A 23351-nucleotide genomic window follows, 5' to 3' on the forward strand; every position below is an offset into this window, starting at 1 on the left:
CTAATAGTACCTCAGACAGGTGATTAAGGATAACATAAACAGTTATAAGTCATGTTGATAGTATGTACCCTTGATAAATGATAAGAATGGCACTCTACCTTTGTGGTCTTCCTCCTAAACACTCATAAACCCAATCTAGTCATGAGAAGAACATCGACAAATTCCAATAGAGAGACATTCTATAGAATACTGGACCATTAGTCCTCAAAACTGTGAAGTTCATCAAAAACAAAGAGTCTGAGAAACTGTCATTACCAAGAGGAGCCTAAGGAGACATGACTACTAAGGACACATGCAGCATGGTATCTTCAGTGGAATCCTGGAACACAAAAAGAACATTAAGGAAAAACTAAGGAAATCTGAATAAAATATGGACTTTAGTTAATAATAATGTATCAATATTGGTTTGTTGTGATAAATGTACCAAACTAGTTTAAAATGTTAACATTGGGAAAAACTGGGTGTGAAGTACACAAAAGCTCTATCTTCAGAATCATTCTGTAAATCTCTACACTGTTCTAACATTAAAAGGGTATTTTTTTCTAAAAAATCTCCCAATCAGATGCTGAAGACTTATAAGATACAGTTTTTAAAAAGCAAGCAAAACGGAACCTGAGAACTGGTAAGTCTATGTTCCAGATTTTGCTACAGTAGGTACCATCATTGTTTGCAGATCTGACCTAAAGACTTACTCTCTTTCTTTTCTGTTTATATGGATTTATAATAGGTAATTTTGATGTTAAAATATACAAGGCCCAAATAACCAGGTATCCATAATATCAAAAAGTTATTTTTTAAAAAACATTAGCAATTAAACTTTGTTTTTGTACATCAACAGATTTCCTGGAAAGACCTAGTCAATCTGCTGTAAAAAGTAAGTCAGTGAGTTAGTAGCTCATTTTCAGTCAAGGGAGATCTATAAGGCTGGAAAACTTTAATGATATATAGATTGTAGAGTGATTATATCCCATCACTGTTCAATGCCAATCACACTAACAGCATACTATAAAATAGTTTTATAGTATGTGCAAATAGTTTTCAAAGCTATGGGTAAAGTAACATAGATAATTTTATAATGGGACCTGGTAAAGTACAGTGATGTTCCAGTCACATCCCTATTTTTAAATTCTTATATACACTTGATTAGATTATGTAATAAGAGAGTATTACTTGGGTCTACTGCATAACCTCTCATGTTTCTGGGGACACTAGAAGAATAGCATTCTAACTGGTTAAGGAAAATAATACTTTAAGTCTACTCATAATTTAAGAAGTCTAGCACTGTTCAAATTTATATTTTGTTTCAGTCTCTCATCCTAACATGAAAAAAAAACAAAAGTTATTTCCAATACAAACATCAAAACAGTAAAGGAGAGGCTTCTTTACCAAACTCATTTGTATAAGATGCAAAAGGAGCCCAGGTTCCATGTATCAGTACTCAATTTGGAAAAGTCAAGTAAGAACTATCAAATAAAGCCCAAGTCACCAACAAAAACATATCCAACTCAACAGTCTAATACACATATATATAGTGACATATAACTGCACATGGCCACTGAAGTTTAACTTGTTAAATTCAGCAGGCCAGCTATGTCTTAAATACATGAGCTCCAACTTCAGTTGGATTTTGAAGGAAACCTGTGTAAAATGCTACTTGCCTACACCCCAACATATGGTAGTGAGAATATCAATTTTCTCCCAATCCAGTCTTTAAGACAAGGCAAAGGAAGGCATTAGCTCTGTTTAACCAGACATATCATTACTCTTTGCCATCCAAACTTATAAGGTTTGGGGGAACAGAAGAGGCATTAGCTCAGTTCAGATATAATCATTAGTTTCTCTTTAAGCTGGTAACACATTTCTACAGGATGTTTTCACATATAAGAATATTTTAGCAGTCAACAAAAGTCAACTCTTAATTCATTACTTTAAGACACGAACTCCCTCCAAGCTGTACATTTGATAATTAGGGCACAAACACCCTGAAAAGAAATTATGAATGCCTAATCACAGCAGCCCTGGGTCTCATAGTCTTCTGTAATTTAAGGAGGTGGCTAGAGAAATGGAAGTTACAGAAAGATAAAGCTGAAAGAGGATATGAGAAAATGGTAAACTTCCCCCAATCCTACATGTTAAGGTTTTATAAAGGGAAAAGTCAGAAAAGAAATAACAATAATCATTTAGAGAAATGCCACAAAAATGTTTCTTTTATTAGACTTTTGAAAATTTTCCAAATCGCAAAATGTCAGGGATTTAGGTATTTGATTTAAGCCCCTATCTTATTTCACTAGCAGTCTCGAGATGGTCAGACTGATGGTGATTTGAACCCAAGTCAGAGCCAGGACTAAAGTCTAAGCGTTTCTGCCCAATACCATAATGATTTCCTTCTGCATCCTCCATAAGAAAGCAAATTCCTTGATATAAATCCTGTCTTTGGTTTTGCTATTTATTCCAGCACCTGGAACAATAATATTTGCTGAATTAACACAATAATTATCTCTATTTTGAAGATGCCCACATTTCCAGAGCATCCCTTTTTACAATTGCTAGAGATTTCTCTTAAGGGTAGAAATTATTTTAAGCAATGAATTTAAATACAGCTTCAAGATTCACCTTTGGATGCTATCTAGCAGAATCAATCCACCTAAAAGCAAGCCATCCTTCCTCTTGAGTTAAGGTACAGAATCACCTCTAAATTCATTCCTTTAAAACAAATTCCAGTAATAATTATAATTGTATGTCGACAATGAATGACAATTTAATTAGCAACCCAAGATTTCATAAGCATAGACCAGTATTTCTCAAATTAGGGTGATAACCCTGGGGATTTGTGGATATATTCTAATGGATCCCCAAGTTCTACATAAATTACATAAAACACATCTTTGACAAAGACAACGTGAAATTGTAAAACATATTTCCATTTCAAATACCTTTGTTAAGTCAGTGTTCCTCAAAACACATTTTTTTAGGATCTCAGAAAATTCTGTTCCTTTAGGTATTTCATCATGAAGCATTACTTGAGTTTGAGAAACAATGGCACAGACCATGTTTCCAAGAAGGCTCAAGACCATGATGTATATTACCCCCAGTCAGCCAGACAATGTTGTTAAAGCATCTGGAGTGGGGGTGGGGGGCATGGAAACAAGCCATGAGGAAATATGGGTGTGAATTAAAATGGCCTATAAGTGAAGCCAGTTCATTTATATGGTTCTCGTTGCTCCTCCTGCGATGCATGAATGTGCACCAGAAAAAAAGTTTCAAATGTTATGTTAAACAATATTTTTTCAGCTGGAAAACATTAAGGAGGCTAAGCTGCTTTTAGCTTTACAAAAGCTGGGAGTAAAGAGGGTATATAAACTACAGCATAAAGTAGGCAAGGAAGGTCAAGGTTTTGACTTCATTTCTCCACTACGCTCTTGGCAAAAAGATTCCAAACTAAAAAAGTATTTATGATATGCATTATCCATGGTCATTTGTTCTTGGGCAGAAATGTAGTAAAATTGTGGAAAGAGCCGAAGTATTAGACTTATACCCTCAATCTCTGAACTTTAAAATACTCAAGCTTATGAGATTTAATAATCACTAATTTGCCAACCTTGGCAAAAAGCCAAACACAATGGCTATGCCCTATCCCTTTCATCTCTTTCCATGGCTCCAAAAGAGGTAAAAAATGAATGAAATTAAAATAAACCAACTGGACTATCCAGACGGCTGCAATATTAATCCTATCTTGGCTTAAAGAGAAAAAGCAAACCCACTTCCTTAAGTTTATTCTATCAACTTCAAATCCTTGTGGGTTCCCTTCTTAAAACTACTACTTATGATTCACACAAAACAGCACTTTATTATTATTTTCTAAAGTTATTTCAAATGTGCTTATATTAGCTCCTCAACAATAAAACCGTCTCAGGAATGGAATTATATAGGATGATATCATTCCCACCCAGGTTATCAGTGTAACCTAGCATAGAGCTGGGTCCACAATATTAATTCTACAGTTCTGCTGGTTAACTCACATATGTGTATTTATGTATGTATGTATCTATCTATCTATCTATATACACATATATATATTGCAGATGAGGTGGGAAGAAGGAAAGAAACTTACTGGACCCTCTGACTTTTCTATAGGTGGCATCTAAGAGAAAGAAAATAGAATAGGAAAAAGATTACTTAATAGCTACAAAGTAGTACTTACAGTATTCTAAAGAGCCAGAGACTCTTCTTACAGCTGTCCGAGGAGCTAGTAGGGCAAACTGCTCCCTGAGCTGGGCCGATCTTTTGACATCCTTCTCAGAGAAACAATATTCTTTTTCAGTTATTACAAAGAACTGCTGTTGTGATGACTAGTTATTTGCTTGAGCAGTTCCATGTTACATACTCCTTTGCCACAAAACACCCTGTACACTAGTGGCTGGGATATTATTCATTTCCACTAGGCAGCTATCTCACTGTTGAAATTTATATCCAAAAGAATATTTAATTTCGGCTTATTTTTCTTATAAAATAGGAAACTGGTCTTATCATTTTTTTTTTTTTTTGAGACGGAGTCTCGCTCTGTCGCCCAGGCTGGAGTGCAGTGGCCGGATCTCAGCTCACTGCAAGCTCCGCCTCCCGGGTTCCCGCCATTCTCCTGCCTCAGCCTCCCGAGTAGCTGGGACTACAGGCGCCCACAACCGCGCCCGGCTAATTTTTTGTATTTTTAGTAGAGACGGGGTTTCACCGTGGTCTCGATCTCCTGACCTTGTGATCCGCCCGCCTCGGCCTCCCAAAGTGCTGGGATTACAGGCGTGAGCCACCGCGCCCGGCTGGTCTTATCATTTTTAAGTCCTCACCTCAGTGTGGTACTTCGAACTATTTCAAATTATTAGTATAATTAAATGCTTCATTTTATATAATAGACAAATTAATAAAAAATGTGGCATATGCTTTTTAAAAGCACCACTGCATATGTTCCCTCATTTAATCGTTTTACTGCAATCTTCTTGAAATAAGTAGGGGCAGGTGCTCCAGATGAAGAAATTTAAGGATTATAAAATTTAGGTAGTTTTTCTAAAAATGAATCCTGGTAAAGCCCACACAAAGATACTGGTCTTAAGAGTTCCGCTCTAGAACGCCTTTGATAATATTAAAATAGCAAGAGTCAGTGTTCTATCCACAGACCCACCACCCTCAGTTAAAATGAGACACTGGTCATCAGGTACATAGTATAAACGGATTTTTTGGCTTCAAAAAAATAATGACCAGGTTACTGAGTCCAGTCTACAATCCAGATGTCTTTCTTAAAAATTTTTTTTAAATAATAATAACAGCAATTTTTCTGGCTGTATCCTGGCATTTGGCACTTTACAATAACAATATACAAAGGGGACAACAAGAGATTCTTAACCAGACAATCTGCTCTGGAAAGAAGAATGCAGAGAAAGTGCCAACCTTCCTTCCTGGGGAGACAATTTGATAGTGTATACTGGAAACACAAAATAAAGGATAGCAATCCAGCTCCCTGGGTCTGACTTGCCTTGAGTATTTTGCACAGTAAAGCAGTAGCAGAGGTGGGCAAGAATGGTTCTTGTCCCCAGAATCTGACAATAATTGAAACTGGGATCATTAATAAATGAAAGAAAATGAATGAAGGCTTATCCACCTAGTTCAGGCCTGCTTTTCATAGTCAACACTGCACAAACACACCAAAGTGGTAGGGAGATCTTGGACTGATGGGCTGAAAAATGGGACAATCAGTACTGTGTTCATTAAGAACACAGAAGGGGCTTTGGGTGGTCAGCATACTCAGAAGCAATGCAAAAGGAAGTAGAGGGGTTCATGTATGATGGGTGGGACCAAGGAAAGTGCAACTGAGTATTTTTTAAGTCCAAGAGAAAGGGTCTTGTCCAGTCAAGATTACCCAGCAAAGACGCAAATGGGGCAGGGCAGGGGGAAGGGAGGAGGGAGAGAGCACAATCTTATCTAATATCTGGATATATGGATACCTAAGATTGTGAGCAATAGTCTGTAAAAAGGGGCCAAGGGCACACAAGGGGCAGAGAGGGAAGACTTCGTACATAAAGCATGACACCATGGCTAACTGTGACTTTACACAGTGGTGCAATGCAAAAGGGGTGGGAGTATGGTCCACTGTTTGATGGACAAGTGCATGGAATATTCCAATGCTTATACTTTATTATGCCATGGGAAACTAAGAGTGGGGTGGGGTGCTTAACAAGATCAGTGAGGGAAAAAACCATTGATAACTGCCATTGTGCCTATTAACAGTCCCAGGAGAAGTTTTGAGTAGTCGGCAGCCCCTGCAGTAATGCAAAGGGGATACTAAGGCATAATATCCCACTCTAACAGAAGGAGACATGTATAATTGCAAATATTCACATTAACAGTACAAGGGGCCTTAGTGGTTCAGTACCCCTGATGTATGCATGAGGAGGCAGGAGTCTTATCTAATGATCAGTGCCCTTGATAATTGTTATTAATGCATATTAATTGTCCAAGAGCTGAGATTATGAGTAGTTAGCACTTTTCAGCAGCAATCCAAAGGGTAGTAGAAGGAACATAGGGTCTTTTTCTACTACACAGGTCCACAAATAAAATTGTGACATTAATATTAAAAGGGTTCATTCATAATTAACATGCCCCTGATGCAAGGGGAGTATGTGGAGATCAAGTCTTAGTCTAAAAGAAGAGGTAGACAATTGCATTAATGCATATTAAGTCCAAGAGAAGGGGCACTAAGTGAATATCATCCCCCTGCTCTAAAGCAAAGGTGGTACAGGAACATGCTTAGAGAATTGTGTTTGTGCACATGAACATTCCAAGTGAAAGAGTCTTGAGTAGTGGGCACTACCTGCTAAAAACGCTAAGAAAGTAGGTAGGATCCTTGTCTAGTGCACAGACCAGGAGCAAATGTAATTGCGCATATTAACAGTCCAAAATAACAGGACTTTGGTTGATCGCGACACCCTGCTGTACTACAAAGGAAAGGTGATGGGGTATGACTTTAATCTACTGACAAACACAAAAGAAAATTTCAATTATGTATGTTGATAGTCCACCAGAAGGGGCCTTGCAGGCAAGCAGTATATCCCACAGTAATGCAAAAGAGGTGCAATGGTCCTAGAAGTGATAGGGTTGTGGACAACTGCAAGTATTCCCATTAACTGTTCAAATGTGAAGATCATAAGGAGTGGGCACCCACTATTGAAAAGAGGTGGGGCATCCTTGTCTAGGGCACAAGAACCCACATAAATGCAATTATGCATGTCAATAAGCCAAGAAAAGGGGACTTAGGGGTCAGCAACCCTGGTATACTGCAAATGGAGGGTGAGAGGGTAGGACCTTGTTTATTCAGGATGAACCATGTGGTGATTATATACATTAACGTCCAAGGGACATTGTTGTGGTCCATTAAAACCATGTACTTTGGACAAATATAAGAATCTTAAAGTAGTGGGTACTCCTTCTTGAAAAGCAAAGGGAGTCCATGAGAAGGTATCCTTAGCTAGTACACAAGAATACAGACAAGCCAAGAAAAGAGGCCTTAGTGATCAGCACCCCAGCTATACTGCAAAGGGAGTCTGAGAGTAGGACTTTATTCAAATAGGATAAGCCGTGTGCAGTTATGCACATCAGTTTCCAAGATGCATGGTTGCGGTCACTTACAATTGTGCACCTTGATTGTCCAAATGTAAGGGTCTTATGGAGTGAGCACTCCCTGCTGGTAGGAAAAGGAAGATTACAGGTAGGTAGGGTGGGGCAGAGGAGGCTTCCTTGTCTAGTACACAGAAACCTGGACAAATATAATCACACACATAACAGGCCAGGAAAATGGGCCTTGGTTATCAGCACCCCTACTGTACTGCAAAAGGGGTCTGAGAGTAGGACCTTATTCAGATGGGATGGGGCATGTGCAGTTACACACATTTATGTCCAAGGTGCATGGTTGTGGTCACTTACAATTGTGCACCTTGACTGTCCAAATGTAAGGGTCTTATGGAGCGGGCACTCCCTGCTGGAAGGTAATGGAAGACTGGGGGTGGAGTGTGGCAGGGGAGGTTTCCATGTCTATTACACAGGAACTGGAAGAAATATAATCACACACATAACAGGCCAGGAAAAGGGGCCCTGGTGATCAGCACCCCTGCTGTACTGCAAAAAGGATCTAAGAGTAGGACCTTAGTCAGATGGGATGGGTCATGTGCAGTTACGCACATTAGTGTCCAAGGTGCGTGCCTGTGGTCACTTAAAATTGTGCACCTTGATTGTCCAAATGTAAGGGTATATGGAGTGGACACTCCCTGCTGGAAGGGAAACGAAGATTGGAGGTGGGGTGTGGCAGGGGAGGCTTTCATGTCTATTACACAGAAACCAGGACAAATATAATCGCACATAACAGGCCAGGAAAAAGGGCCCTGGTGATTCAGCACCCCTGCTGTACTGCAAAAGGGGTCTGAGAGTAGGACCTTATTCAGATGAGATAGGCCGTGTGCAGTTATGCACATTAATGTCCAAGGTGCATGGCTGTAGTCACTTACAATTGTGCACCTTGATTGTCCAAATGTAATGGTCTTATGGAGCGGGCACTCCCTGCTGGAAGGGAAAGGAAGACTGGGAGTGGGGGCGGAGGGGGGGAAAGGCTTTCTTGTCTAATACACAGGAACCCAGACAAATATAATCACCCACATAACAGGCCAGGAAAAGGGGCCTTGGTGATCAGCACCCCTGCTGTACTGCAAAAGGGGTCTGAGAGTAGGACCTTATTCAGATGGGATGGGCAATGTGCAGTTACACACATTGATATCCAAGGTGCGTGCCTGTGGTCACTTACAACTGTGCACCTTGACTGCCCAAATGTAAGCGTCTTATGAAGGGGGCACTCCCTGCCGGAAGGGAAATGAAGGTTGGGGGTGGGGTGTGGCAGGGGAGGCTTCCATGTCTAACACACAGGAACCCAGACAAATATAATCACATACGTAACAGGCCAGGAAAAGGGGCCCTGGTGATCAGCACCCCTGCTGTACTGCAAAAGGGGTCTGAGAGTAGGACCTTATTCAGATGAAATGGGCCGCGTGCAGTTATGCACATTAATGTCCAAGGTGCATGCCTGTGGTCACTTACAATTGTGCACCTTGATTGTCCAAATGTAAGGGTCTTATGGAACAGGGACTCCCTGCCGGAGGGAAAGGAAGATTGGGGTGGGGGTGTGGCGGGGGAGGCTTCCACATCTAGTACACAGGAACCAAGACAAACATAATCGCACGCATACCATGCCAGGAAAGGGGGCCTTGGTGATCAGCACCCCTGCTGTACTGCAAAAGGGGTCTGAGAGTAGGATTTTATTCAGATAGGATGAGCTGTGTGTAGTTACGCACATCCATGTCTAAGGTGCATGGTTGTGTTCACTTAACAATTACACATCTTGACTGTCTAAATTTGAGTCTTATGGAGTGGGCACGCCCTGCTGGAAGGGAAAGGTGAGATTGAGGTATGTGGAGAGGACCCTCCTTTTCTAGTCCATAGGATCCCAGACAATTATAATCACACATAACATGCCAAGAAAAGGGAACTTGGTTATCAGCACCCCTTCTGTAGTGCAAAAGGGGTCGGAGAGTAGGACCTTATTCACATGGAATGAGCAGTGTGCGATTACGCACATTAATGTCCAAGAGGCATGTTTGTGGTCACTTACAATTGTGCACCTAGACTCTCTAAATAAAAGGGTCTTATGGGGTGGGCACTTCCTGCTGAAAGGGAAAAGTGGGGATGAGGGGAGCACTTTCCTTCTCTAGTGCGTAGCAACCTGGACAAATACAGTCACACATATTGAGAGGCCAAGAAATGGGGCCTGAGGTGTCACCAACCATGCTGTCCTTCAAAAGGAAGGATCCTAATGTAATTGTCATTAGGCACATTAACAGTTTGAGAAAGAGGCCTTAAGTGAATAGTACCCCATGCAATAAAGTAAAGAGGGTGTGAAAGGTCAGAAACCCAAGTCTAATTGAAGGACCATTGACAACTGCAATTACATGCATCTACAGTCCGAAGAAGGACTTAATGTTGGTTAGCACTCTCTGCTTTGATAAGTACAGGAGTCCTGATAAAAGGCACAGCTGTGTACAAATGAAAATGTGTATATAACAACTAAGATTATGCATGCTAACTTTACTAGTCGAAGGGTCTTAAGTAGTAGGTACTTCCCGCTGGGATGTAAATAGAGTGGGTGGAGTCCTTACATGATAAAAAGGTACAGGAGCAAATATAAGTATGCACATTAACAGTCCAAGAGAATGAATTCAGGCTAGTTAGAAGCTCCTGCAGTAATGCAAATGGAGCAAGGAAGCGGGAATTCCACTCTAACACAGGGGCACATCAACTACTGTTAATTATGCGCATTTAAGCAGTACAGGAGAAGTAGCACTAGCTAGTTAGCACTCCTGCTGCTATGCCAAGGAGGGGTGAGGGGGATGGGATTCCAGGGCAACTGTTTTACTTTACTTTTCTTTAATGTTGGCCAGGCTGGTCTCAAACTCCTGGCCTTAAGGAATCCTCCCACCTCAGCCTCCCAAAGTGCTGGGATTACAGGTGTGAGCCACCACACCCGGCTTCAGGGCAATTTTGCACACTGGAAGTTCAAGAAAGACTTCAGGATATCAGTACCCCCTGCTATGATACTGAGAAGTCAAGATATTAGCTTATTGGGAGGGACCATAGACAATTGAAAATATGCACATTAAGAGTCGTGGACAATTAGAAATATACACATTAAGAGTCTCAAGAGAAGGACTTTGGGTTGCCAGCATCCCTTTATATAATATAAAAGGGGTAGAATATTGGTTTAAAGGGAGAGACCACGAACATTGGAATTTTGCACATTCATAGTCCCAGGGAAAGGTAACACGAGTAATTAATATCCCTTGCTGTAAAACAAGGAGGGTACAATGGATCTGATCTGAAAGACATTGCTGTGATCAACTGCCATGGTTCACATTAACTATCCTAGTGCAAAGGTCTTGAGTAGAGGTCATCCACTCCCGAGCACAAGGGAAGTAAGTGGGGTCTTTAGTGCACAGGAAGAGGGACAAATGCAAGTAGCACATTAACAGTACAAAAGAAGAGTCCTTGTGATTAGCACCCTCTACTGTAATGCTAAGAGGGTTGGGATCTTAATTTAATGGAAAAGACCATAATTGCAATTATGCGCATTAACAGTCCCAAGTACCCCCTGCTGTAAGACAAAAGGAATATGAGGGGATGAGACCCCAGACTAACAGCAGATAGGGAAATTGCATTTTGCACATCAATAATTTCTGGAGGAGGGGCATTAGGTAACCAGCACCCTCTTGATGTAAAGCAAAGATGATGCAGGGACCATGATATAAAAGACTCAGTTCTAATCACTTAGGATTGTGCACATAAACTGTCCTAGTACAGAGGTCTTAAGTAGTAAGGGTCCCCTGCTGGAATACAAAGGGAGTGGCAGGGTTAGTGCACAAGATCGTGGACAAACACAATTATGAACATCAATGCACGAGAAGAGTCCTTGGGTGTTCAGCCCACATTGTAACATGCAAATAGGATACGGAGTCCAGAGTCCCTTTCTAATGGACAGGACTCTGGACAATTGCAACTGCAAATTAACTGTCCAAAGGCTGTTATTGAATAATCTGCACTCGTTAGCAATATCCCACAGAAGGCGGGATGGGGTGGGAATCCATTTTTATTGCACAGAACCATGAATATATGCAATTATGCATATCAACTGTTTAAGAGAAGGAAACTTGGGTAGTCAGAACTCAGCAGCAATGGCAAAGGGGATATCCTAGACTAACGAGTGGGACCATAGGCAATTAGTGTTTTACATATTAATGCCAGGTGGTAGGCAGTTCACACTAAGTAGGAGCAATGATAAGGGCATACATATAAGTGGGTCTCTTTTGTTAGGCAGAACCATGAATAATTACTATTGTATCCATTAATATTCCAAGGGAAGGGGCTCTAAGAATGAGTCCCTCTGCTGTTACGCAAAGATGTTTGCAAAGGCCATAGTGTAACTAACAGAACTATGGATAATTGGGATTTTACTCAATAATTTAAGAAACTCTTAAATCTCAGGTAGTCAGCGCTGCCTCAAGGCAAATGCAAGGGCGACTGGTAGCCTTCAAGATTAATGGGTGAGACAATTAGCAATTACTACTTTGTTCTTTAATCGTCCAAGAACAGCAGGATTCTCCAGAAGCACAGCAAAAAGTGCAGTAGGGTGCCTTTGTTTAATACGTAAAGCTATGACAATTGGGACTGAGCATTTTAACTGTCCAACAAAAAACGGGTTGTCTGAGACCCCCTGCTGAATGCAAATGGGGTTCAGAGTGCTGTCTAATCCAATGGGTAGGATTATTGGCAATTAGAATTTTACTCAATGCAAAGAGTTTTAGGTGGCCAACACAGTACACAATAAAAGGTCACTACTCAAAATTGGGACTGTGACTACAGAAGCAATGACAGAGAAATGGTTTCTCCTTTAAGGGCAGGGGATTGAGAAAATGATTAGTAACTCAAATTGTGGGCAATAATGCTCTGATAGAAAGCTCTCAATTGACAGTCCCTAACTTCAACCTACCGAGTAAAGAAATTCTGTTCTGAGATCACAGACAAATGGGATTGTATGCATTAACCGAAAATGGTCAAGGAGTCAGTACTGAAGATCAGCGATGCCAAGGGTAAACAGAATATCCCAGTATAATAGGATAAGCAATGGACAACTTATTTTGAGCACTGAATCAATGAAAATTAGAGTGACTTTCCAGAGAAGCTGGTCGGGACTGAGGAACTAGGACTGGGACTGGGGCTGGGGCTGGGGCTGGGGGCTTAGGGGGCTGGAGCTGGGGCTGGGGCGGGGCTGGGGCTGGGGCTGGGGCAGGGGCTGGGGCAGGGCTGGGGCGGGGTGGGCTAGACTAGGGGGGTTTGCTGGGAGCAGGGCTGGGGAGGAACTGGATGCTAGGCAGGCAGGATACAACAAAAAATTGAAATGTGGACATTAATACTCCAATATAAGTCTGAATAGAGGACACCAGACCACAGCAATTCAAGTTTCCTGCCTGGTAAGTAGGTGATTAGTCAATAAGTGCAGCATCAAGGATGGGAACAAAGCAAGGCCTGGACCTGTGTAAACCTTCAAACACTCTTTTTTACATTAGATCATGAAGTTAAATTTTTAACTGTGTCTGTGCTACAGACTCTTCAAAATCCAAAGGAAAGTAGTTAAGTCAATTTAAAGAAAATAATCAGCACATTTTTTAAAAATTAGAAATGATTTGACTTTGACTATCTACTGCCAAAAGGTTAAGGAATTTGTAAAGATAAACTAAAAACTTTAAGGAATTTTAAGGAACTCAAAATAAAAACTCATTAAATGTAATTAAAATGAATTCTACAAATAAAGCCTCTTAATACATTTCTATAACAGTCACTTAAGACTTAAATTCAAACACTAGCAAACCACAAAATCAGACTGTATGACTGACATCCAAAAGATAAATATAAATCAAAATCCGACCCCAGCATTAGCCAAGGGGTAGGTGTTCCTCTTGAGGAAGGCAGGAATTCCTCTTCTGCCACCTGTTGGCCAACGATCATCTGTGATCCATTCTGGTCCTTGACACGGGTCACCACCATGTCCACACCAAGCAGGCCTGGAGCACTGCCCATGGCCACAGTGCAGTGTAGGGCAGACCAGAGGGGGTGGGGCGGTGGGGGGTAGGGAGTTGGGGCAGTTGGGGTGGGGGGGGAAGTATACTTAGCCTTAGGTGAGGCACCAATACAGAGGAATGGAGTGAGGGTCAGACCACACAGCCAGATATCCAGCACTGCAAGAGTCAGCACTGGACAGGAGGTGACAAATGACAGGGGACAGAGGCGGAAAGGCCAAATGTCCTTGAAAAGACCTTGAAAACACCTGGTGTACCGCCCACTGGGAGACATACACGTGGCCCCTCCACTTCTTTCTCTTGACTGGCTAAAGACAGCTGCGAAGTGCTATGCTAATTCACCCAAGTCCTCGCTGAGTAGCTGGACAGTGTGTCATCAGTCTAATTCCATCTTCTGCTCTAATTGGCTGTGATCAATTCCACCCCCATTTCTAATTGGTTGGGTTATGCGACAATCCAGCACTGTCCATCCCACTTTCTCTCCCGCTCTGCATGGCACTAGGCGGCAAAACCCGCCATCTTTAACAATGCGGCAAGCCCGCCAAGATTGCACCGAGCAAAAGCCCGCCATGATGTCCACGTGACAAAAGCCATGATATACACATGACAACGCCTGCCATATTGTCCCTGCGGCAAAACCCAACACGAAAAGCACACAGCAAAGACAAAGAGGCCCGCCATGTTTTACACTGCGGCAAGACCTTCAGCCGCCATCTTTTCCTGTGTGACCGCACATGTCCACCACCATGCTAACCACTTAACAAAGCCTCGCCCATCATGATGTGGCCTTCCCGCCACTTGAACACTGCGACAGAACTGGATCCGCCATTTTGGACAACCTAACAAAGCACAGCCCGCCATGCTGAGCAATGCCACAATGTCAAAATCGCCATTTTAAGCCTTGCACCTTAGTCTTTTCTAACCTTTCATTTTCAACTAGTGCCTTGTACTGACAAAAGACGATTCTTACTGCCTCCCGATACAATAATCACGCAAAGCTCGTAACAAGCCCCAAATCAACTTATTCAGATAGGTTTAGCTCATGCAATGCACATGACTTCCTCTGCCTGACGTATCATCCATCTTGCCTCCCTAGTTTAAACTTAGCACAAACGACTAGCCCTAAGCTGAGTTATGCGGCAAGTCTAAAATGGCGGCCACTTTTCCTCCACGCCCTTAGCTTAACTGCAGAGTCATTCCCTGCCAAAGCCGTAGGTACACTCACACACCACCAAATGATCAGCAGCAAAAAAAGTGTAGATATTCCAGAGAGTGCAACAACCCACAAAACCAACATTTTTTCATCCATAAAAAGCACCGACGGGCGATGAAAAAAAAAAAATCAAAGCAGGTATCCGCGGCCCCGATGGGCCAGAAAAACAAAAATTAAAGCAGGTATCCGAGGCCCCGATGGGCAAGGAAAAATAAAAAATAAAAGCAGGTATCCGAAGCCCCGATGGGCCAAAAAAACAAAATTTTTAAAAAGCAGGTATCCGCCACCCCGATGGGCCAGAGTGTTGGGGGGTCAGAGGGGAAGGGAATCAGCAGGTATCCGATGCCCCGATGGGCTAAGGAAAAAAAAAAAAATTAAAAGCAGGTATCCGCGGCCCCGATGGGCGAATAAAAAGGAATTAAAAGGTAGGTATCCACAGCCCCGTTGGGCAAAGAAAAAATAATAAAACCAGGTATCCGCAGCCCCGATGGGCAAAATATAGAAAAGAGAGTGGAAGAGTAGAAAACTGATCCACAAAATCAAAGATGTCAACCAAAAATGATTCCAAAAAAAAATTCCTTAAAAATTAAAAATTGCCTCAAAATATTCCAAATACTTTTTTTAAAAAAAATATGGAGGACGTGTCAAGAAAACACTAGGAGAAAGTATAGAATTTTAAAAAATATTTTATGGAATTTAGGTGATTTTTTAAAGAAATACGCCATAAGGGGTGTTGGGGGACTAGAAAATGTTCTAGAAAGAACCCCAAGTGCAGAGAGATCTTCAGTCAGGAAGCCTCCAGCCCCGAGAGAGGAAGAAATATGGCTGCAGCAGCGAATTGCAGCGCTTTAAGAACTGAGGGGGGGCTGAGGGCGGAGAGAGCATAAGAGGCGTGGCCTAGAAGATTGAAAGCCCGACATCTTTGTGATTTGGTTGGTTCAAAATTTACCCAGTAACGACAAAAAAGGGAAATTTCGAGAAAGCAAAGACATACCAGAAAGAACATTAACTGGAAGTAGACTTCATTTCTAGATCAGGAGTCACAACTTCAATGGGTTTTCCAGTTCTCATCTATAACATGGGGACATTGAGTAAATCAAGCAATAGTTAATGCTAAAATCCTCCATAAACTACATAATAAATGTGAAGATGTTAATTCAGTTTGGTTTTGAGATTGGGGGAAGGGATAGGTACAGCTCTGATGTGTTGATAAAGTATCCAAATGTATCATTGAAACCAGAATTTGTAACTCCTCCACCAAACTTTTGAACCAAAGAAGCTAGAAAGGAGTAATACATTGAGGTTAGTACCATCTTCAAGGGACTTCCCATTCCATTATCCAATGTAATAGATAATGGAATATGTATTACATAGATAGTAATAAACGATTATTCCTGTTTTATACATTATAATAGAGTCCTATAGAGGTTACATCATGTGTCTGAGGTCACACACCATGATTCAGAGTCAATGTATTTTTTACTCCAACACCCTACCTTGTATGGCTCCCAATCATAAGAGAACAGAAGTGCTTATGAGTCAATTGGTGAGCAAGAGAGAAAAAGGAAAGAAAGACATTTCATAGAATGGCTATTTAGTTCCTAAATAATCAAGAAAGACTACTGTTTGTGACCTGTTTGTAATTTTTTAACTATGACTCCTTAATCTTTACTATTTTCCTATTTCCTCCATGAATCTGAGGAACCCAACACTGGACCAACCACAATGGCACAGTAGTGAAGTTGACCCTCTGTCAGTAACTGGTCAGTGGTAGGAAAAAAAGCTCATATAAAAGCCAAAGCTGCCTTCAGAAACCTGGCTATTTCCATAGGAAGCAATTAATCTCATAAACTCTTCTATATTATTCGAGAAACAACAGAGAACCAGACGGGAGACAATGGCAACTTAAGCATTATAGAGCAACTTCTAGAAAGTCAAAGGATACGTTACCCTCCCAGTGGCTGAACTGGAAAGTGTAACCATCAGCCCAAATCTATCAAGTAAGCTTGCTCTTCAGTTTCCAGATAAATAATAAAGTATGCAAATTTTCTTCCTTAAGAAATACCTTCCATCTTCTAAGTGTCCTTGGATCAAACAAAAAAAGTAATCTGACTTGTCATTCCAAATGAGGGTTATTGTATTGTAAAGTGGTACAATACAATGGTACCTTTGAGAAAACAATGCTTAACAAAAAGCGAAACTACCTACGGTGACACCTATGAAGCAGCTATCAGAAAAACTGGATTACCAAACCTCTAATACATCTTCCTACTAGAAGTTTCTGCAGGTGTGGAAATGTTCTATACTTTTAAGAAATTTGGTTGGCCAGGCGTGGTGGCTCAAGCCTGTAATTCCAGCACTTTGGGAGGCCAAGGTGGGTGGATCACCTGAGGTCAGAAGTTTGAGACCAGCCTGGCCAACAGAGCGAAATCCCGTCTCTACTATAAATACAAAAATTAGCCAGGCATGGTGGCAGGTACCTATAATCCCAGCTACTCGGGAGGCTGAGGCAGGAGAATCACTTGAACCTGGGAGGCGGATGTTGCAGTGAGTTGAGATTGTGCCACTGCACTCCAGTCCAGGCGACAGAGCAAGACTCCATCTCAAAAAAAGAAAAAAGAAATTTGGTTGGGGAAAAATTTTCTAAAGACTCAAGTAGCATCAACTATAAAAGATTGATAAATTTGACTCTGAAATTAAAACCTTTTGTTTCACAAAAATACCTTTTAAAATAAAAAGGCAAAAAGACAATTTATAAACTGGTTGCCCTGGGTTTCTGTGACCAGGCCCTGGTTCCAGGTGGGCAGTCACACTAGCAGATCACTCTCACTGGTTGCACTGGATTTTTTTAAATGGTAATTCTTAAGGTTAGGCATGCAAAATGGTGCTGATGTGCCGTTATGGGGTGACACTCACATTGGACACAGGACACGTTCAGAGCTGTGGCCTACCTAAGTCCACTGTTGACCCTTAGGCTAAAGAAACTGCAAAAGCAAGAAATTTATAGTTTCAATACAAAGAAGTTCCAGAGTGCCGTTGCAATGGAAGTAGTACAGTGTTGCCATGTTTTTCTCATGGAGGGAGATATGAAATTAGCCAGGAATGGTGCATTTAACAATAAACATAAAGAGATGATTTCTGGACCTAAAAAGGAAGATATGGTGCAAGGTCATTATAAAAATTGGTATGTGAACCGTTGAATAAACAAATATGTAAGCATCTCTTCTCCACCTGATATTCTAAATTTTCATTGATAAATCACTACACCTCACATGGGCCCATGTATTTGTAATATATTTTTAATCAAACTGTTTACATTGAAAGGAACTTCTGAAAAATATTTGCCTAGGCCTTTGCCCTAGAGCAGTCCTGCCCTCTTCTGCCATTTATTACCTTCAGGTTTTACTTACGCCCCTGCCCCCACTAGCTTTCAACTCACTTTATTTCCTCCCCTTCCCGACCTGGCCTCACCTTCACTACTGCTTGGCTCCATTTTCTAAACCTGTTAGAATCAGAAGTATGGAAACTGAGACACTAGACGGAAAAGTGACTTGCTCAAAGTCAATTAGCTACTAAGAGTTGGGCTCTGATGGGGATGTTTCAGGCATATTTTCTGTGGCCATGCCATAGCTGTGTTAGCATCCTCTTCTTGGGGCTCCCAATCACGTGGCACGCAATAGGAAGAAATCAGGTCTTCTTTTTAAAGATTCAGATTATTCCAGTTCTAGGATTGTCACTATGTTAATCTGTACATCCTCTCGCCTGCTAAATTAGGACCCAACAAAAGCTGGCACTGTCGATTTAGCCACTAGATGGCAGCATAAAATCATCAAAGAAGCACTGAGCCTGTCTGCAGGAAAGGAGACAAAGGCGTATATCGGGCAGGACCAGAATCTGATATAAAAGGGAGAAAGTCTGATTCATACGAGGTTAATATCAGAAGAAAGGGTCAAAGAAAAGTGCTCAACCCCCTCTAATTTGAAGAGCACCCCCCACTAAACAGGAGTCTGTCCTTGGCTTGAGGGCAATGCCATTTAAAGAGGATTTTGATAAAGCCTTCTAATTAGCAGGCTGGTGGGGGCCCTCCAAATCATCACCAGTGAAAAGCAGTTAAAGGGACCAGGACATATTATGGAAAAGAAAATAAAAGACCTGGGGAAGGACTCTTTACAACTCAAAGGGCTGTCTGCAATGGGGGAAGTTGATGAATAGTCTTGTTATGTGTAGCTCTAATAAATAAAGACGTCTGAATACTCTGAGCTGTCCAAAGATGGAACAGTAACACCTCCAGAACTGGTGAATGCCAATCTCTGAAAACCTGCAAGCCAATAGTGTATTTTGTGAGGATGCTACAGAGACAATCAACAGATAGAAAAGTTGTGCTATATTCCTTGTAAGGGTCTTCCAAATAGCCCTAAATCCTATGAACCTCATCACGGTATTTGGGCCATTCCTCTAGCCCTCAAACACACTATTTATGATATCCTTCAAGAGTGTATTAGGATGTTGGGAAAGGTTTTATAGTTTATCGAAAGAGAACAAGGGGTTATACATATTAAAGCTCAGTGAGTGTACTCTTAACAATTGTATACATACTTCACGTCAACATTAAAAATACTGTAAATGGGCTGGGTACGTTGGCTCAGACTTTTAATCTCAGCACTTTAGGTGGCCAAGGCAGGAGGATCTTTTGAGGCCAGGAGTTTGAGATCAGCCTGGGCAAAATAGCGAGACCGCTGTCTCTACAAAAATAAAAAATAAAAAAATTAACCAGGCGTGGTGGTGCATACCTGTAGTTCTAGCTTCTCAGGAGGATGAAGCAGGAGGATTGATTGAGCCCAGGAGTTCAAGGGGACATTGGGCTGTGATTGCCCCACTGAACTCCAGACTGGATGAGAAAGCAAACACTACCTCAAAAAAATTACAATCTATTAGAAACATCACCAGTGGCTGGGTGTGGTGGCTCACACCTGTAATCCCAGCACTTTGGGAGGCCGAGGCAGGCAGATCACGAGGTCAGGAAATCAAGACCATCCTGGCCAATATGGTGAAACCCTATCTCTACTATAAATACAAAAATTAGCTAGGCATGGTGGCACATGCCTGTAATCCCAGCTACTCAGGAGGCTGAGGCAGGAGAATTGCTTGAACCCAGAAGGCAGAGGTTGCAGTGAGCCAAGATCATGCCCAGCCTGGCAACAGAGCAAGACTCCATCTCAAAAAAAAACAAAAAATTCACCGGCAAACACTAGCGAGAGGGAGGAATTTTATTTCCCAAGGTATCACATTATAATATTTAAATGTGCAGTTTTCATTAAAAAATTACAAGGCATACAAAAAACAGGAAAGTATAGCGAATATACAGAAAAAAGGTAATTAACAAAAAATGGTCCCTGAGAAAGTACCAACATTAAACTTACTAGACAAAGATTTTAATTAATTAATTTGCTTATTTATTTTCTCATTTTTAGTTTTTCTAGTAGTTCTTTTTCAAATGTATTTTTAGTTCACAAATAATTGTATATATTAATGGGGTAAAATGTGGTATTTTGATATATGCATGCATTGTAGAATAATTAAATCAAGCTACTTACTATATATCTCAACTCACATACTTATTTTATGATGAGAATACTTAAAATTTACTCAGCAGTTTTTGAAATGTACAATACCTTATCACTGTTGTCATCATGCTATGCAATATATCTCAAAAACTTATTCCTTCTCTCTAAAATTTTTATCCTTTGATCAACACATTTTCATCCTCTCTTCAGATTATTAACCACCAGTCTACTCCCCATAAGTTCAAGTTTTGAAAATTACACATATAAGTGAGATAATATAGTATTCATCTTTCTGTGCGTGGCTTAACTTAGTATAATGTCCTCCAGGTTCATATATGTTGTTGCAAATGACAGATTTTCCCTCTTTTTAAGGCTGACTAGTGTTCCATTGTGTATATATATCACATTTTCTTTATACATTTATCTGTTGATGGGGACTTACATTGATTTCATAGCTTGACTATTGTGAATAATGCTATAATAAACATTGGAGGGCAAATGTCTCTTCAACACACTGATTTCAATTTCTTTGAACAATACCCACAAGTGGGATTGTTGGATCATAAGGTAGTTGTATTTTTAGTGTTTTCACAAGCCTCCGTAATGGTTGTACTAATTTATATTTCCACCAACACTGTATAAAGTTTCCCTTTTCTCCACACTGTCACCAATCCTTAACTTTTGTCTTTTTGAAAATAGTCATTCTAACAGGTGTGAGGCAATATTATTTTGTTGTTGTTTTGTTTTTTTTTTTTTTTTTTTTTTCTTTTCTTTATTTTTTTTTTTAAATTTTTATATTTTTGAGACAGAGTCTCTCTCTGTCACCGAGGCTGGAGTGCAGTGGTGCGATCTCAGCTCACTACAACCTCCACTTGCTGGTTTCTAAGCGACTCCTCGTGGCCTCAACCTCCCAAGTAGCTTCTGGAATACAGGCACCTGCCACTCATGCCTGTTAATTTGTGTATTTTCTTTTTTTTTTTTTTTTTTTGAGACGGAGTCTGGCCTTGTCAGCCTAGACTGAGTGCAGTGCATGGATCTCAGGCTCACTGCAAGCTCCGGCCTCCCGGGTTTACATGCTTATTCTCCTGCCTCAGCCCCTCCTGAGTAGCTGGGACTACAGGCGCCAGCCACCAGCCTGCTAGTGTTTTTGTATTTTTTAGTAGAGACGGGGTTTCACCGTGTTAGCCAGGATGGTCTCGGTCTCCTGACCTCGTGATCCGCCCGTCTCGGCCTCCCAAAGTGCTAGGATTACAGGCTTGAGCCACCGCGCCCGGCCTTTGTGTATTTTCAATAGAGACAGGGGTTCACCATGTTGGCCAGGCTGGTCTCAAACTCCTGAGCTCAGGTGATCTGCCCGCCTCGGCCTCCCAAAGTGCTGGGATTACAGGCATGAGCCACTGCGCCTGGCCTTATTTATTTATTTTTTTAGACACAGTCAGGTGTAGGTTCCATCGTGTAATGGTTAGCACTCTGGACTCTTGACACAGTCTCATTCTGTTGCCCAGGCCACAGATAATGCAGTGGTGCCATCTCGGCTTACTGCAACCTCTGCCTCCCAGGTTCAAGGGATTCTCCTGCCTCAGCCTCCTGAGTAGGTGGGATTACAGGCACCCACCACCATGCCCGGCTAATTTTCGTATTTTTAGCAGAGACAGGGTTTCACCATGTTTGCAGGCTGGTTTCGAACTCCTCCAACTTCAAGGGATCCGCCCACCTTGGCCTCCCAAAGTGCTGGGATTACAGGCATGAGCCACCGCACCCGGCCTGTTGGCCATTTGTAAGTCTTATTTTGAAAAATGTCTATCCAGATTCTGTGCCCATTTTTTAATTGAGCTATTTGTTTTCTTGATATTGAGTTCTTTGAGTTCCTTCTGTATACTGGATATTAACTCCTTACTGGATGTATGGTTTACAAATATATTCTCCTATTCCAAAGGTTGTCTCTCACTCTGATCATTGTTTCCTTGCCTATGCAGAAGTTTTTTAGTTACATGTAATCCCATTTGTCTATTTTCGCTTTTATTCCCTCTGCTTTTGTGTTCATATCTAAAACGTTATTGCCCACACCAATATGATAAAACTTTGGAACAATGATTACAGTTTAAGAGTATTCTGAATTTGACCATGTGTTTACTTTTACTGGTAAGTTTTATACTTTCATATCTTTTCATTTCATTAATTAATGTCTTCTTCTTTCAGATTGGAAAACTTTATTTAGCATTTCCTCTCAGGCAGGCCTTGTGTTGATGAATTCCCTCAGCTTATGTCTGGGAAAGTCTTTATTTCTCATTTAATTCTGAAAGACAGCTTTGCTGATTATAGTAGTCTTAGTTGACGACTTTTGACTTTAACACTTAGAATATATCCTCACACTCTCTCCTGGCCTATAAGGTTTCTGCTGAGAAATCTGATGGTAGCCATATTAAAGCTTCCTTGTATGTGATATGCTTCTTCTGCTCCTTTGAGAATTCTTTCTTAGTTTTTGAATTTTGATAATTTGATTATAATGTGTCTTGATGAACTCTTCTTTTGGTTGAATTTAATTGCATATTCCTGAGCTTCTTGTAATTCAATATTCTCTTTTCCCAGATGGGAACTTTTTGGCAATTATTTCTTTAAATAAGCTGTCTGCCTCTTTCTTGCTCTCTTCACTATCTGTAATTTCAGTATGCAAATAGTAATTTTCTTGGTGGTGTCCCATAGACCTGTAGGCTTTCTTAATACCTTTTCATTTTTTTTCTTTTTCTCCTCCGACTGGATGATTTCCAATCATCTATATTTGCATTCACTTATTTGTTATTCTGCTTGATGTAGTCTGCTGTTGAAGTATCTTTGGTATTTTTTACTTCAGTCATCATATTT

The 23351-nt window shown here is 41.0% G+C and overlaps 1 long non-coding RNA gene across 5 annotated transcripts in view; it reads right to left on the minus strand.

Annotated features, from left to right (window-relative positions):
* LOC100997237 overlaps positions 1-15753 on the minus strand; it is a 32870-nt gene extending 17117 nt beyond the window's left edge. The window contains exons 1-4 of one of the 5 annotated variants that reach the window (XR_641988.4): positions 13562-15753; positions 4112-4141; positions 2614-2703; positions 256-319 (exon numbers count right to left, since the gene is read on the minus strand). This is a non-coding gene — a long non-coding RNA (uncharacterized LOC100997237). Of the gene's footprint in view, positions 1-255; positions 320-2613; positions 2704-4111; positions 4142-4201; positions 4555-13561 lie in introns of those variants that run through there. The other 4 variants (XR_641989.4, XR_641987.4, XR_004180897.1 and 1 more) reach the window with 4 other exon arrangements.
* Positions 15754-23351: the final 7598 nt, after the last annotated feature.

This window comes from Papio anubis, chromosome X (genome assembly GCF_008728515.1).
Source record: "Papio anubis isolate 15944 chromosome X, Panubis1.0, whole genome shotgun sequence".
Taxonomy (NCBI): Eukaryota; Metazoa; Chordata; class Mammalia; order Primates; family Cercopithecidae; genus Papio; species Papio anubis.